Source organism: Delphinapterus leucas, chromosome 7, assembly GCF_059928025.1.
Source record: "Delphinapterus leucas isolate spDelLeu-1000000601 "Yukka" chromosome 7, BTC_Dleu_Yukka2, whole genome shotgun sequence".
NCBI lineage: Eukaryota > Metazoa > Chordata > Mammalia > Artiodactyla > Monodontidae > Delphinapterus > Delphinapterus leucas.
Window position 1 is genome coordinate 47826405 of NC_143135.1, and position 14567 is coordinate 47840971.

Consider the following 14567-nt stretch of genomic DNA (forward strand, 5'->3'; position numbering starts at 1 on the left):
GTAACAAATGAGATTATAGAGGGAGTACATTTAAAGATACATGCACCCCAATGTTCATAGCAACACTATTAAAATAGCCAACATATGGCAGCAACCTAAGTGTCCATCAATGAACAAATGGAAAAAGAATATGTGTTATATATACATACAATGGACTATTACTCAGCCATAAAAAAGAATGAAATTCTGCCATTTGCAGCAATGTGGATGGACAAGGAGAATATCGTGCCTAGTGAAATAAGTCAGACAGAGAAAGACAAATACTACATGATATTATTTGTGGAGTCTAAAAAATAAAACAAACAAATGTATATAGCAAAACAGAAACAGACTCAGATGTAGAAAACAAACTGGCCGTTATCAATGGGGAGAGGGAAGGTGGGAGGGGCAGGATAGGGGTATGGGATTAAGAGATACAAACTACTACGGATAAAATAGATAAGCAATAAGCATATATTGTACAGCACAGGGAATTACAGCCATTATATTATAATAACTTTTAATGAAGTATAATCTATAAAAACACTGAATCACTTTGCTGTATACCTGAAACTAATATTGTATATCAGCTATGCTTTCAGTAAAAAAATTATTTTAAATAAAAAATAAAGGCAATGGGGCTTCCCTGGTGGCGCAGTGGTTGAGAGTCCGCCTGCCGATGCAGGGGACACGGGTTCGTGCTCCGGTCCGGGAAGATCCCACATGCCGCAGAGCGGCTGGGCCCGTGAGCCATGGCCACTGAGCCTGCGCGTCTGGAGCCTGTGCTCCGCAAAGGGAGAGGCCATAACAGTGAGAGGCCCACGTATCGAAAAAAAAAAAAAAGAAAAAGAAAAAAAAAAAAAAAATAAAGGCAATGACTAGATTCAAAGTATGACATGTACTTACAATTTCATCACCTCTCCTCCAAATGCAGTGATGTATATTCTTATACATGTCTCCTTGTTAGATCCATGGAAGGGTTTCTTTAGTTTATTCCCAGGATCAGAATTGTTCAATCATACGGTACAAGCCTTTCTAATCTCTCCAAATGTTGCCACATATCTCTCCAGAATGATTGTACTATGTTATACTCCCACCAGCAGAGCATAAATGTTCCCCTTCTCTCACATTCAACTTCTAACTGTTGTTAGTCTAATGAGCATAAAGTGGTATCTCATGGTTTTAATTTTTCTCTAATTACTATTGTTATTAATGATTTATAACATATCACATACATGTTATTCATCAGTGTTGCCTTCTGTAAATTGCTCTCCTTTGCCCATTTCTCTATTTAGTTTGATTTATATTGAATTCTACATATATTATAGGTATTAATCCCTTGTCCATGCATTTTGTAGTGTAACACTCTTTACATGTTGGTCTTTCATTTATGTGGTCTTAAATTTGTCTTTGTTTATGATACAAGGCAGTGATCTAATTCTATTTTTCTCAACAGAATGAACCAGTTTCCCCAATAAGATATACTGAACAATCCTTCTTTTCCTCAACTCTACCATATATGAAGTTATATACACACAAACCTATACCTATTTCTGGGCTGTCTACTCTGTTCCATTGTTCTTTTGCCATTCCCATCTTACTTGGAGATCTAATAGGTCTCCTCTTCCACTCTTTTTCAAAAGTTTCTTAGATACTTGTGGATCTTTATTATTTCACATTTATTTATTATCTCACATATATTGTATTTTCTAAGAAGATATAGGAGAATATCTTCATAACTCTGAGGTGGAAAATACTTTTTGTAATTAGTCAAAAAAGCATTGATGGCTTTTACTACGTCAAAATTAAGGATTCTTTTTTAGTGAAGACTGCCACAAAGGTAACAGATGACTAGGATCTGGAAGAAGATATCTGCAACATCTAAAACTGAGAAGAGATTAATATATATAATATACACAGACTATATATGTTGAGTTTCTCAAAAAATCTGTTAGAATATTTGTTCAAATCTCATTTTATTTATATGTTAACATATAAAGAATTTGAACCACCATAATATTAAGTCCATCTGTCTTTAAACATGGCATATGAAGTTTTCTTTAGGTCTTCATATAGCTTTTAATGTTTTTTGACTTAAAGGTCTTATGAAGACTTGGTTAGGTTAGTTTCCATATAATTTATAATTTTGCCATTACTGTAATGTTATCTCATTTTCTGTTTTCTACAAATAGTAATTGCCCATGAAAAGATGGTATATATTTTTGTAAGTTGATATTCAACAATCTTGCATAATTCCCTTATTAGTTCTAATACTTTGTCTATTTATTCTTTAGAGTATTATATGAATATTATCATATTATCTGCAACTAATGCACAGCCTTACAGTAGAAGAGTAGCATTATACCAGGCTAACCTAACCCTGATACCTAAACTAGAAAAGAAAAACAAACATAAACACAAACTATGGACTAGACTCACTTTTGAACATAAATGAAAAAATTACAAATCAATATTGGAAAACCAAATCCAGCAGTGCATTAAACGAATAATACATCATGACTATGTAGGGTTTATCTGATGATGTAAAGGAAAACATACTACCTGATTGATAGATATCCCACAAGTGGTTGTTAATGTTCAACAACCAATCCTGGTTAAAATGAACAAATAAAAATACCAGTACTTTTAGAAACTAGGAATCCAGTAAAACTCCTTAAAAACACCCCACAGCAAATACCATGCCTTACATTAGATACTAGAAGCAAGCCCACTAAACAACAAGAGTAAAGTTAATGAGGATTCTCATTACCACTGCTACTAGTAAAAATTTGATTGGGAGTTGTACCCATTTCACTAAGACATGAAAAACGTAACGAGATACATACATTAGGAAAAAAGAGACAAAAAGTGCTATTTTGCAAACTATATGATTGTCTCCTTAGAATATACAATATAATCAACTGAAAAACTATTAGAAGTAATGAGTGTCCAGTAAGCTGGCCCTATAGGAGGGAAGTCTACAAAGGTCAATAGTCTCCTATGTCAACCAGCCATAATAACTAGAAAAGAGTGAGAAGGAAAAGCATTCACTGCAGGATGAAAAATTGTTAAATACGTTAGAATAAACCTAACAAAATCGATATGAAGAAAATGACTCAATTTTACCTAAAAACATGATAGAAACTTTATTAAATAGAAAAGCAAACTGTATTATTGGATGAGAAAACTCAGTATTTTAAAAATATCAATTAATACAAAGTTATCTATAATTTTGGTGTATTCTCAGTTAAAATATAAAATAATTTTTTTAAGGAACTTGACAAGTTGATTTCCAATCTTATCATTCAGGGAAAAACCCCACAAGACTTAGGAGATAAGGAAATAGAGACAACTTTGACTATGAAGGGAAGGAGAGTCATAGGGCAATAGCTAGAGAGGGTTTAATGATGAGGAGGTTTTATTTTTAAGAGACTTGAGTATGTTTAAATGCTGATGGGGAAAAGCTAGTAGAGGGGAAGAAGTTGAAACTGAAAAAAATAATAGCACAGGTTTCCTAAATGGCTGAAGGGCATAGTGCATTCACAATAAAGCTATAACAAAAAGAACATTTACAATCTGAATAATACTGTTTCAGAATATACAAAACAGAACTCTTGCTTAGGGTGGCATAATGAACATGTTAGTTAACTCCTACCTTCAATTCCTTCCAAGTTCTCACTGAAAGGACCAAAAGGATCTAATGAAAGGGAAAAATCAACCAGTGAGGGGACTACAGAAGGTTTTACCTGTAGTTACATTGAGAATATATTGAAAGATATAAGGGATATAAGATAGGAAAAAGGAACACTAAACTGTAATTTCCTACAAGAGACAGAAAAGCCTTTCTGGGAATATGAAAAAAGTAATGCCAAGGTAATTCCTAATTAATCAAAGCTAACCCCCTAGTCATCTTCACTGTGCCTTTATTTGATGCTGAAAGGAGGACAAACTGGAGCATCTGCAGGAGAAGAGGCCTATCTAAATCCTATTTGAACCTAGGGGAAATGACATTGTCCAAAGAAATAATCTAGCCCCACAGCACAGATTACTAGCTAATTAAGGTAAGGGTCCTGCTGTGGTGATACCTAAAAAAGGCATGATGCATTTTGTTCATTATATACAGTCGTGTGAACACTGCCATAATAAAATATTGAACAGTATCATCATCTTTAAAAAAAAAAGGCAATCACACCAATTACAAAAGGAAAAAAATGTAGGCTTAAGCCTCTTTGGACAAATTGATCTGCTCTGGAGAGATTAAAACAAACACACACTAAAATTCTGGATAAAATATATATAACAAAAATAAATCTTAAATGCCTCAGATATCTGCCAAAATAATAAGAATTTATCAGGCCAAAATGTAAGTGAATAAACTTTTGCTAGGTGAACATTTGCCAAATCTCTGAACTTTAACTGTAGTTTTCAAGGCTTGCTTTCAATTGGGAGTCAAAAGACCAAATCAAGGGTACATCTGGGTGAGGATTCTGAAAGGAGAGCATCCCTCCAAAGAGCTCTATCCTCAGTGCCTTCCCTACCCCACAGACCCAGGGAGTTGCTTTGATACTGAACTGAGCATCCATCAAACTGACTGGTAAATAAATGTGTGATGATATCAAGAGTTACATGGAGGTGAAACAACAGGTATTCACAAGTATGACTAGCTGAACTGCATATTAAGGCCACCACATTTGAAAAGCAATGAAAATTAAGAAACTACTACCTCATTCAACAAATGGACCTCGGGGAGGGGGAAGGGTAAGCTGGGACAAAGTGAGAGAGCGGCATGGGCATATATACACTACCAAACGTAAAATAGATAGCTAGTGGGAAGCAGCCGCATAGCACAGGGAGATCAGCTAGGTGCTTTGTGACCACCTAGAGGGGTGGGATAGGGAGGGTGGGAGAGAGAGATGCAAGAGGGAAGAGATATGGGAACATATATGTATATGTATAACTGATTCACTTTGTTATAAAGCAGAAACTAACACGCCATTGTAAAGCAAATATACTCCAACAAAGATGTTAAAAAAACAAACGAAAAAAACAAAACAAAAAAAGACACCACCTGTGAATATAATAAAAGTTAATTATTAAAAAAACAAACAAACAAACAAAAAAAGAAATGGATCTCACAAATCCAATACTGAGTGAAAGAAGAAAGTCACAAAAGAAAACATAGTATAATTTCTTTCATATAAAATTATAAAATCCAGCAAAACTTCTCCTATTATGTAAGAATATAGTTAGGTTATTAAAATATAAAATTAAAAAGTATATATAGATAAAGAAAAGCAACAGCATGATTATACAAAAGTCAGGAAAGTGGTTACCTCCAGGAGAGGGAGAGGAGTTACGCTTGAGGAGAGGCAATGGGGACCTCTTGTGTGCTGGCTTGATCTAGTTAGTGATGATATACACGTTCACTTTACGATTTTTCTCTAAACTGCACAAATAATTATATACTCTTTTCTGCATGTATTTTGCAATAAACATTCAAAAGGAAACCAAGACAAAAAATAAATAAAACTAAGAGAAGGAGGATGACAGCAGAGGAGGAGGAAAAAAAGGAGGAAAGATGGAGGCACACAGCTCTCTAACTTGAATTGTCACAATAAACTTGGAAACCTAGTTTTTGAGCATAAAGACAAGGCTCCCTGCTTTGGCTGCTCCTAGCTCTGCAGTTTTCATTTTCCTTCTAGGTTTCTGGATCTCTAAAATAGCAAAGTAAAACTAGAGAATCTAAAATGTCTTCTGTTTGTCAGTGTTTCAAGTATTTGAAAGGAACCAACATGGTCTCTGACAAAAGCCACCATCATTGCTTCCCCACTGATAAAACAGAGACATCTCTCAGCTAACATAATGAAAAGAACAAAAGTAACTGGACTATGAAATTACTCAGTAGTGAAAAAGAGGGACTGAACTGACAAATCCATGCAATGTCTCAGCCCCTAGCACCTCAAGTAAACTGACTTCTTGCTTGAAAAAGTAAGAATCATTAAAAATCTAGAGTTCACAAGATTTGGGGGTACATTTTGTTTTATGAAAATAGAATAGAAACTTATGAGAAAAGAATCTGAGATTAAGAGAGATTTTTTTGAGGTCTGAAAGGTATGACTGAATTTTTTTAATGGGGTCAGCAAACAAGAGATTTGCTATGAGGGATTTCCCTGTTGGTTCAGTGGTTAAGAATCCGCCTGTCAATGCAGGGGACACAGGTTTGAGCCCTGGTCCAGGAAGTTCCCACATGCCGCGGAGCAACTAAGCCCGTGCGCTACAACTACTGAGCCTGCACTCTAGAACCCGTGAGCCACAACTACTGAGCCCACGTACCACAACTACTGAAGCCTGGGCGCCCTAGAGCCCATGCTCTGCAACAAGAGAAGACACTGCAATGAGAAGCCCGCACACCACAACAAAGAGTAGCCCCCACTCACCACAACTAGAGAAAGCCCGTGCACAGCAACGAAGACCCAATGCAGCCAAAAATAAATAAATAAATTTACAAAAAGAGATTTGCTATGAGAACTGAGATGACAAAGTAAATACATGCTCAGCAAAACTCAAAAGAAATGGCCCAATATAGATAGAACGGAGGAGAGAAAATAAGGGATGTGGAAAACAAATCAAGCACATGAAATATGCATATAAAAAGCATTCTCAAAAGAGAAATAGAACCATGGTCTGGTTTTGGTTTACTAATAGCTTGTATCAAAAATGGATACTGAATATTCATTAATGCTTCATTGGAATCTCTGGATATGATCGTGGGACTTTTTTTCTTTTGATATACTGATATAAAAGATTATATTAATAGATTTTATAAAGCCACATTCCTATTTATTCATGGTAATATTATTCTTTAAATATGTTGTATGGTTCAAAACCAAAGAAATAAAAGAAAAACATGCCTTGAACTAAAGAACTGCCTGAATTTTCAAGTTGAAATGTTCCATTTTACTCACAAGCAAATGTAATGAAAATAAAAGGTATATCCTCATAAAACTTGTGAATTTTAAGGATTAAATAAATTCAAACTAGCATTAAGTAAAAAGATAAGATGCACCACAAAGGAAAATAAAGCCTGTTGGCCTCAGATTTCTCCTCCATAAAAATAAGGGCCAGAAAACAATTTAGCATTATCTACAGAATTTTGAAAACAGTAGACATAACCAACATTTTCTATGTGGTTTTGCAAGCATTCATTTGAGAATCGACTGAAAGACATTCACATCCATATAAGAACTTAGAAATTCTACCAACCACATTTCCATCCTTAAAAGCTATTCCAGGTTCTACTTTAGCTGGCCACAAAACAAATTTAAAAATTTTTAACAATTTAATAAAAGACAGTATAAAAACTGGCAGTAAGTACTGAAAACAAACAAAACAGACTACATAGTTTTTAAATATTCCAATGGAATTGAACACAATTGTCACTATTTTTGACAAAGCAGCTACACTAAATAATTATTAAATTCTAAAATCCCCATGATTTTATTCAAAACGGCAAAGGAAGACAGGAGGAAACTAGGGAGTAGAAACATTCTAATTTTCTCTTTTTTGAAAAATGGGGGGGTGTGTCAAAAATACTGTTTCATTCTTGACATTTAAAGTATAGCTCCTTCCTCATTTATAAACAGTTGAATGTAAACAATCATGTTATCAGCACATAATTACATTTCATCTTCTTCAATTCCTTTTAATATGCCTTTTTCCATATGCCAATATTGAATAATTATAATGCAATATCTTATTTCTTAATTGAATCAGATTCCTTCTGCTTTACTGTTAAAATGCTGTCAGCTGATACCTTGAGATAGGTACCTTTTATCATGCTGTACTTTTAGTTTACTAAGAGTTTGTATCAAAAACGGATATTGAATTTTTACTAATGCTTCATTATAATCTATAAAGATAATCACAACTTTTTTTTCTTTTGGCCTACTGATATAAAAGGTATTGATAGATTTATCAAGCTACATTCCTATTTGTTCATGGTGTATTATTCTTTAAATGTTGAGTGGTTCAACTTACTCTTACATTATTGAGAATATGTTTTATCTCTATGGATGAAAAGTACCTATAATCTTCATATTTTTGTATCTTTGTCATGTTTTGGTAGCAAGTTTATACTGGCTTACAAAATGAACTTGGACATTATCTTTTAAAATATTATTCAATGATTTACACAGCATGGGAATTATTTCTTTAAAATTTGAACAAAACAAGTATGCTTTTAGAATTAACTCTTTCACAGATTTTAAATTGCTTCCGTAGTTATTACCTTATTTATATATTCTATGTATTCTTCAACCTATTTTATAATTTCTATTTTTCTACTAAAATGTCTATTTTACTGAGAGCAGGAAGGGGGAACCCAGGCCAAGCCTGACCTTAACTAAGAAACCCTTAGTAGAGGATATAGGGACAAGAGTCCAGAGGGGAACAAGGCCACAGTCATATGTAGACCAGAGTATCAGAGAGAAGAGTGTAGCACACACACACAAAAAACAAACCCTGAACATCTGCAGAAGATCCACCGAGAGTACCCAGCCACATCCTGATCAGTGCACGTGTATAAGGAAAGTATCTGAGTCTGGGGAAAGCACCATGCAAAAGGCTTAGGAAAGAACAGTACCAGGTCCGCATACTGGAACAAGGAATAGTGGTGCTGGTTGCCACAACAGTGGATTAGCCCTAGAAGGAACACTACTCCACTGCTTTTCTTAATTTTGTAGCTGTTGTGCTGCTTAGCCAGCACTTATACCCTTAAGGAGCTGAGGCCTGGTTAATTTCAACTCTCCTGGGTATCAGGTATCATTCTGGGCCTCTAAAAACATAGTTTAAGAACACATCTACGGCTTCCCTGGTGGCGCAGTGGTTGAGAATCTGCCTGCCAATGCAGGGGACACGGGTTCGAGCCCTGGTCCGGGAAGATCCCACATGCCGCGGAGCACCTGGGCCCGTGAGCCACAACTACTGAGCCTGCGCGTCTGGAGCCTGTGCTCCGCAACAAGAGAGGCCACGATAGTGAGAGGCCCGCGCACCGCGATGAAGAGTGGCCCCCACTCGCCGCAACTAGAGAAAGCCCTCGCGCAGAAACGAAGACCCAACACAGCCAAAAATAATAAATTAATTAATTTTAAAAAAAAAAGAACACATCTAAAATCAGATAAGTGTTTCAACAAAGCACATCCCTCCCCCAAGGTTCATAAATCTAGATTTGTTGCTAATCCTTCCCAGAACAAATGAAGCATGGAGGAGCTAATCCAAATATACTAGTTACATGTGGAGTGTTTACTCCACTGGAAATAATGAAAATTAAAAAACGGTGTTATTATTGATGCCATAAAATCCATATGGTGAAAACTAGTCTTACTTTGTTATTTTAGTATATCAAAACATTCATAATATTTATGACTTTCTTACATCAGAGAAAATGGTGTTTCTTCAAAGCTTCTAGAAAGCAATTTTTCAATTCACTGTTGTGATGTACTTTTGGAGTTCTGCTGTCAAAAATATTTCACTGGACCTAAAAGAGGAAACACAATGGCTTTATCCAAACCCTCCTTCACTTCAGCCTTTTATTTAGGTTCATTTCTGGTCTTCAAATTTTCCTTCTATTCCAAAGCAAAAGCTTGTTTTCCACTGCTAATGTGAAGTGTTTTTATCAATATTTGTACTCTTACATGTGAACTGGGTTACAATTTCTAGTTTGTGTTTTTCTTCCCCACTGGGCTGAGAGAGAAATATTCAAAGTTAGAGGCTATAATTGGTGTCACATGTCTGCATTTCCACCTTTCAGAACCATGCTCGGTCAGAAGTGTTGAATTCATCTTTAGAAAATGAGTGAATGGAAGGCTGAGGACAACTGCAAACACAAAGTGGTCCCCTTTCACAAGCCCCGTGCCCCTTCGTTCCTCTCCTGTGGATTGGACGTTTTCTTGAAAACCACCGAGCATCTGAAAAGTGGGACTGAACTTCCAGTCTGTCTAAATGCCCAGGCTGATTATTATCCCAAGAATATTTCCCCCTAATTAAATATTATACAAATGTTTTGTTTTCCCAGGTCTCTAATTTTGGTGGAAACACCCACCATAATATCAACTGTAGAAGGTTTAGAATCCCACATAATAAGGTCTGGAGAAAAAGGCTTATAACAAATTTCCAGACTGAAAAAGAACAGATATATGTATATGCATAATTGAATCACTTTGCTGTATACCTGAAACTAACACAACATTGTAAAAATAAAATATATAATAAAATATATATAAAATAAATATTAAATTAAAAACAAACAAACAACAAATTTCCAGACTAAAAAGGAAGGCTAAAACCAAACACTGCTGCATGTGGCCTCAGTAACAAAATAAAGCACAAGTGAAAACAAGAATGTTACAATGACTGAGTTGTCTGGCATAAATTTGAGATTGGCAGCGGAATCCTATTATGTATCTTGATACTACTGGAAAAGTAAAAACAGGTGGTACCATAATATAATGGAAAAATTAGGACATTTATGAATTTACAATCTCAAAACAGAAAAGAGTCAACGAGTTGCTGCCTGTGAGGTAGTTGGAGGATTCAGGTGAGGGAATGATTGAACAAAGGAATCAAATACTAAGGATTTGTCTCAAGTTACATCCAGACAACTGCCACCAGAAAGTGGTCAATGTGAAAGTAGTATGTCTCCCAAGATTCTGACAAAGCTGAGCTTAACTCTGCATTTGATACCAAAAGTCACTATAGGATTTTAAAAAACATACATAATCAATTCCAATTCAAGATTCATTGCGAGATTTCTTAGTTCAAAACCAAGACTGGGGCTTCCCTGGTGGCGCAGTGGTTGAGGGCCCGCCTGCCGATGCAGGGGACACGGGTTCGTGCCCCGGTCCGGGAAAATCCCCCATGCTGCGGAGCGGCTGGGCCCGTGAGCCATGGCTGCTGAGCCTGCGCATCTGGAACCTGTGCTCTGCAACAGGAGAGGCCACAACAGTGAGAGGCCCGTGTACCGCAAAAAAAAAAAAAACAAAAACAACCCAAGAGTGAATATGATTGAGGGGTAAAATGCTAATTGTAAAGAAGTTAATGATAAAGTAATTAAGAATAGGCAGTAGCCAGCAGAATGCCACAACAGCCACCCAAGATGTCCTCCTGTGCTCTCCTTATATCTTTTCCAAGGAGGACGTATGAAGTATGAGTTATAAAAAGATAAGAGACTGGGTGAAACTAGGGATGGTGTAGAGCTTCATCTCTGTTAAGTAATCTACATAATAATTTTTAATATATTTCTTCTCAATAAGTATTTTCTATAATTCTGAAATAGGAATGCTTATTAAATAGGGGAAAAACATACCCCATTTAGCATTTTTTCCTAGAACTGAGTCATGTGGATTGACATCATGGAGACCTGGGCTCTTAGGCATTGGCCTGCCTGGCACAGGTGACTTTTTTTCAGGCAGTATAACTTTGGGCTCTAGAGGCCACTTAACTGCATTAAAATTATTACTCTACCAAATTTCTATCTCTGTAACCTTGGGCAAATTACTTACCTTCTCTAGGCCTCAGTTTCCTCATCTGCAATATGGGTATTAAAAAGGCATCTAATTCATAGGGTCATTGTGAAGACTAAATGAGGTAAATTATCTCAACATCTGCTCAGAGGAATCAATAAAAAATCTGAGTTATTTCTGTTACTATCATGAGAGCCAAAAAGGAAACTTAGAGATCACATAGGTCAAAATTATCTTAACCTCTCTCAATCTTTTATTTTTGAATTTGAAGAATACTAGGCTAAACAGACTAAATGATTGCATAATCTCTACCAATATTCTGGTATTATCCTAAGTATATAAAACCTCTTTTTAAAAACCTGTATATTTTCTTTATAGTGATAATTTCCAAGATGAATTTAGACTTTAAATTTATTTTAAAAATAAAATACAACTGTAGTCTATATATTACTTAACAAAGCACCACAAAATTCCTATTCTCATCCAATTTTTTAGTATCTTCTTAAAACTCGTATTTCATGTTTTCTCCATCTGATAAACATACATGGTAGGGGTACTCCCTGTATTATGTTACATTATAATGCCTTATAAGGCAAAGGTGATGGGATGCCCATGATTATGGATCATGGGATAGGGGATCTCCGTGATTATGGAGACACTATGTAGATACTGCATAAGACTAATGTTCTGTTCTGTTGTTATATAAGAGTCTGCATTAGGAGACCTGGGGACTCTTTTTCAAGCTTTGAAGAAATAAGTTGCCATGTTACAAGAGGGTCTGTGAGAGGCTCATGTGGCAGGGAATTGGGGGTGGCCTCTAGAAGCTGAGAGCAGCCCCTGGCTGACAGCCAGCAAGGAAACAGGGGCGTCAGTCTTATAGTCCTCTAACAATAGGAAGATGAATTCTGCCAACAGAAGGAATATACATATGTATAAATATATACGATAAACCAGTAAATTTATTTCTTTAAATAGAAACAAAGTTTTAATCTTTATGCAATCAAATGAATAAATATATAACTTTGACACCTCTGCTTTTGAGCCTAAAAAATCTTCCCAACCTCAAGATTATATAAAAACATACCTATATCTTCTAAGCTTTTTGCAGTTTCCATTTTTTACATTTAAAAGTTAATCCACCAACTAACAGGATGAAAAAAGGTCTGTGGATGGATGATAATGACAGAAGCACAACAGTGTCAACGTACTTAATGTCACTGAACTGTACACTTAAAAAGGATCAGGATGGTAAATTTTATGTGTATTTTACCACAACTTTAAAAATGTTTTAAGAAAACACTTACCTAAAGAAAAAAAAAGGTCAATTCATCTAGAACTTGTTTTGGAGTGTAATGATAGGATATATAATTTTTTTTCCGAAGTCTACAGCCAATTGAATCAGCATTACTTACTGAATTATTAATTTGTTCCTACAAATATGCATACTTGTATACCCTTGGATATACTTCTGGTCTTTTCAACTGTATATAATGCTCATTATCTGATTAGATGAAGATTTCCAATTGCCTCTATTTCATTTTCATCTTATCCAGAAGAAAGACACCACCTAGCCATAAGGCCATGGGCCCTGGAGCTTAGGGCAGGTATAAGGAAGGAAACATGAAGCCACAATCCTTAAGCTTTTGGTGCCATCTAGGGACTGTTTTCATGGGTTAACCTCTGTTCAGAGTCAGACACCTCCCCTAGGAAAACACCTTTCCCCTTCTTAACCCACTAGGGCAATTTTAAATATAAAAAAATTAAGCCTTACCATGTACAGGATGGCCCTCTGCCTCCAACCTTTCTCTGCAGTCCATCTTTCAGAGATGCCAGGGATATAATAGTCAAGTGAAGCTCAGATCACCACTCCTGTTTTCAGAAGTTTCAATGGCTTCCAATGGGCAACAGAATAAACTACATGTAAATCAGCAGGGAGGGAAACAAAATCAAAGATGAGGAAAATCCTAAAATTTACTACAAATGAACCTAGCAGTATTTAAAGTGGGTAACATACACACACTAAAGAAGACTTTCTTTGTTTCAAGGAAAACTGAAATTTGCATCCTCTGGACAGCCTTCCTCTAATCAGAATTCATTTGCTTCCTTAGCACGTTGCCCGTGCCTATCTCATAGCACTTATCTCTCTCTTTCGCATTCTAGGTAGTTAGATGCAGGACAACCTGTCACCCACATTAGACTGTGAATGCCTTAAGGATAAAGACAGCATCTGGTTCATCTCAGATTTAAATAGCCCTGATACCTTTAAGAAGAGTGACTTTCTCTGTTGAAGGTGAGTGTTGAAGGTGATTCTGGGATTTTTAAAGGGGTATTGTTGCATATGCAGTTCAATCCAGGGTATTAATCCAGATGATCCAGAACTATCTCCCAGTTCCTACATTTTACCTGTTCATTTTTTTCTTATTTGTTTGAGCTCAAACTGATCTCATATTTCCTGCCTTTTTTATTTGTGGATTCACATTTTGGTATTCCTCATTTCTGCTCCCCTGTTAATCAACCTTAAGGTTGTCTTCTTAAATTAATGTTAGTGATTCATTTGTGCATCATCACGCATCTGTACAGCTTAAACTTCAGCAAAAACTATCCTGATGTCAAAAAAAACAGCAATATAATTATTAGAGAAACACAAATCAAAAACTAGAATGAGGTACCACCTCACACCCATCAGAATGACCATCACTAAAATGTCTACGAATAACAAATGCTGGAAAGGGTATGGAGCAAAGGGAACGCTCCTACATTGTTTGTGGGAATGTAAATTGGTGCAGCCACTACGGAAAACAGTATGGAGGTTCCTCAAAAAACTAAAAATAGAGCTACCATATGATCTTACAATCCCCCTCCTGGGCATATATCTGGAAAAAACTGTAATTCAAAAAAATACAGGCACACCTATGTTCAAAGCAGCACTATTCACAACAGCCAAGACATGGAAGCAATCTAAATGTCCATCAACAGATGAACAGATAAAGAAGATGTGGTACATATATACAATGGAATATTACTCAGCCATAAAAAAGAATGAAATAATGCCATTTGCAGCAACATGGA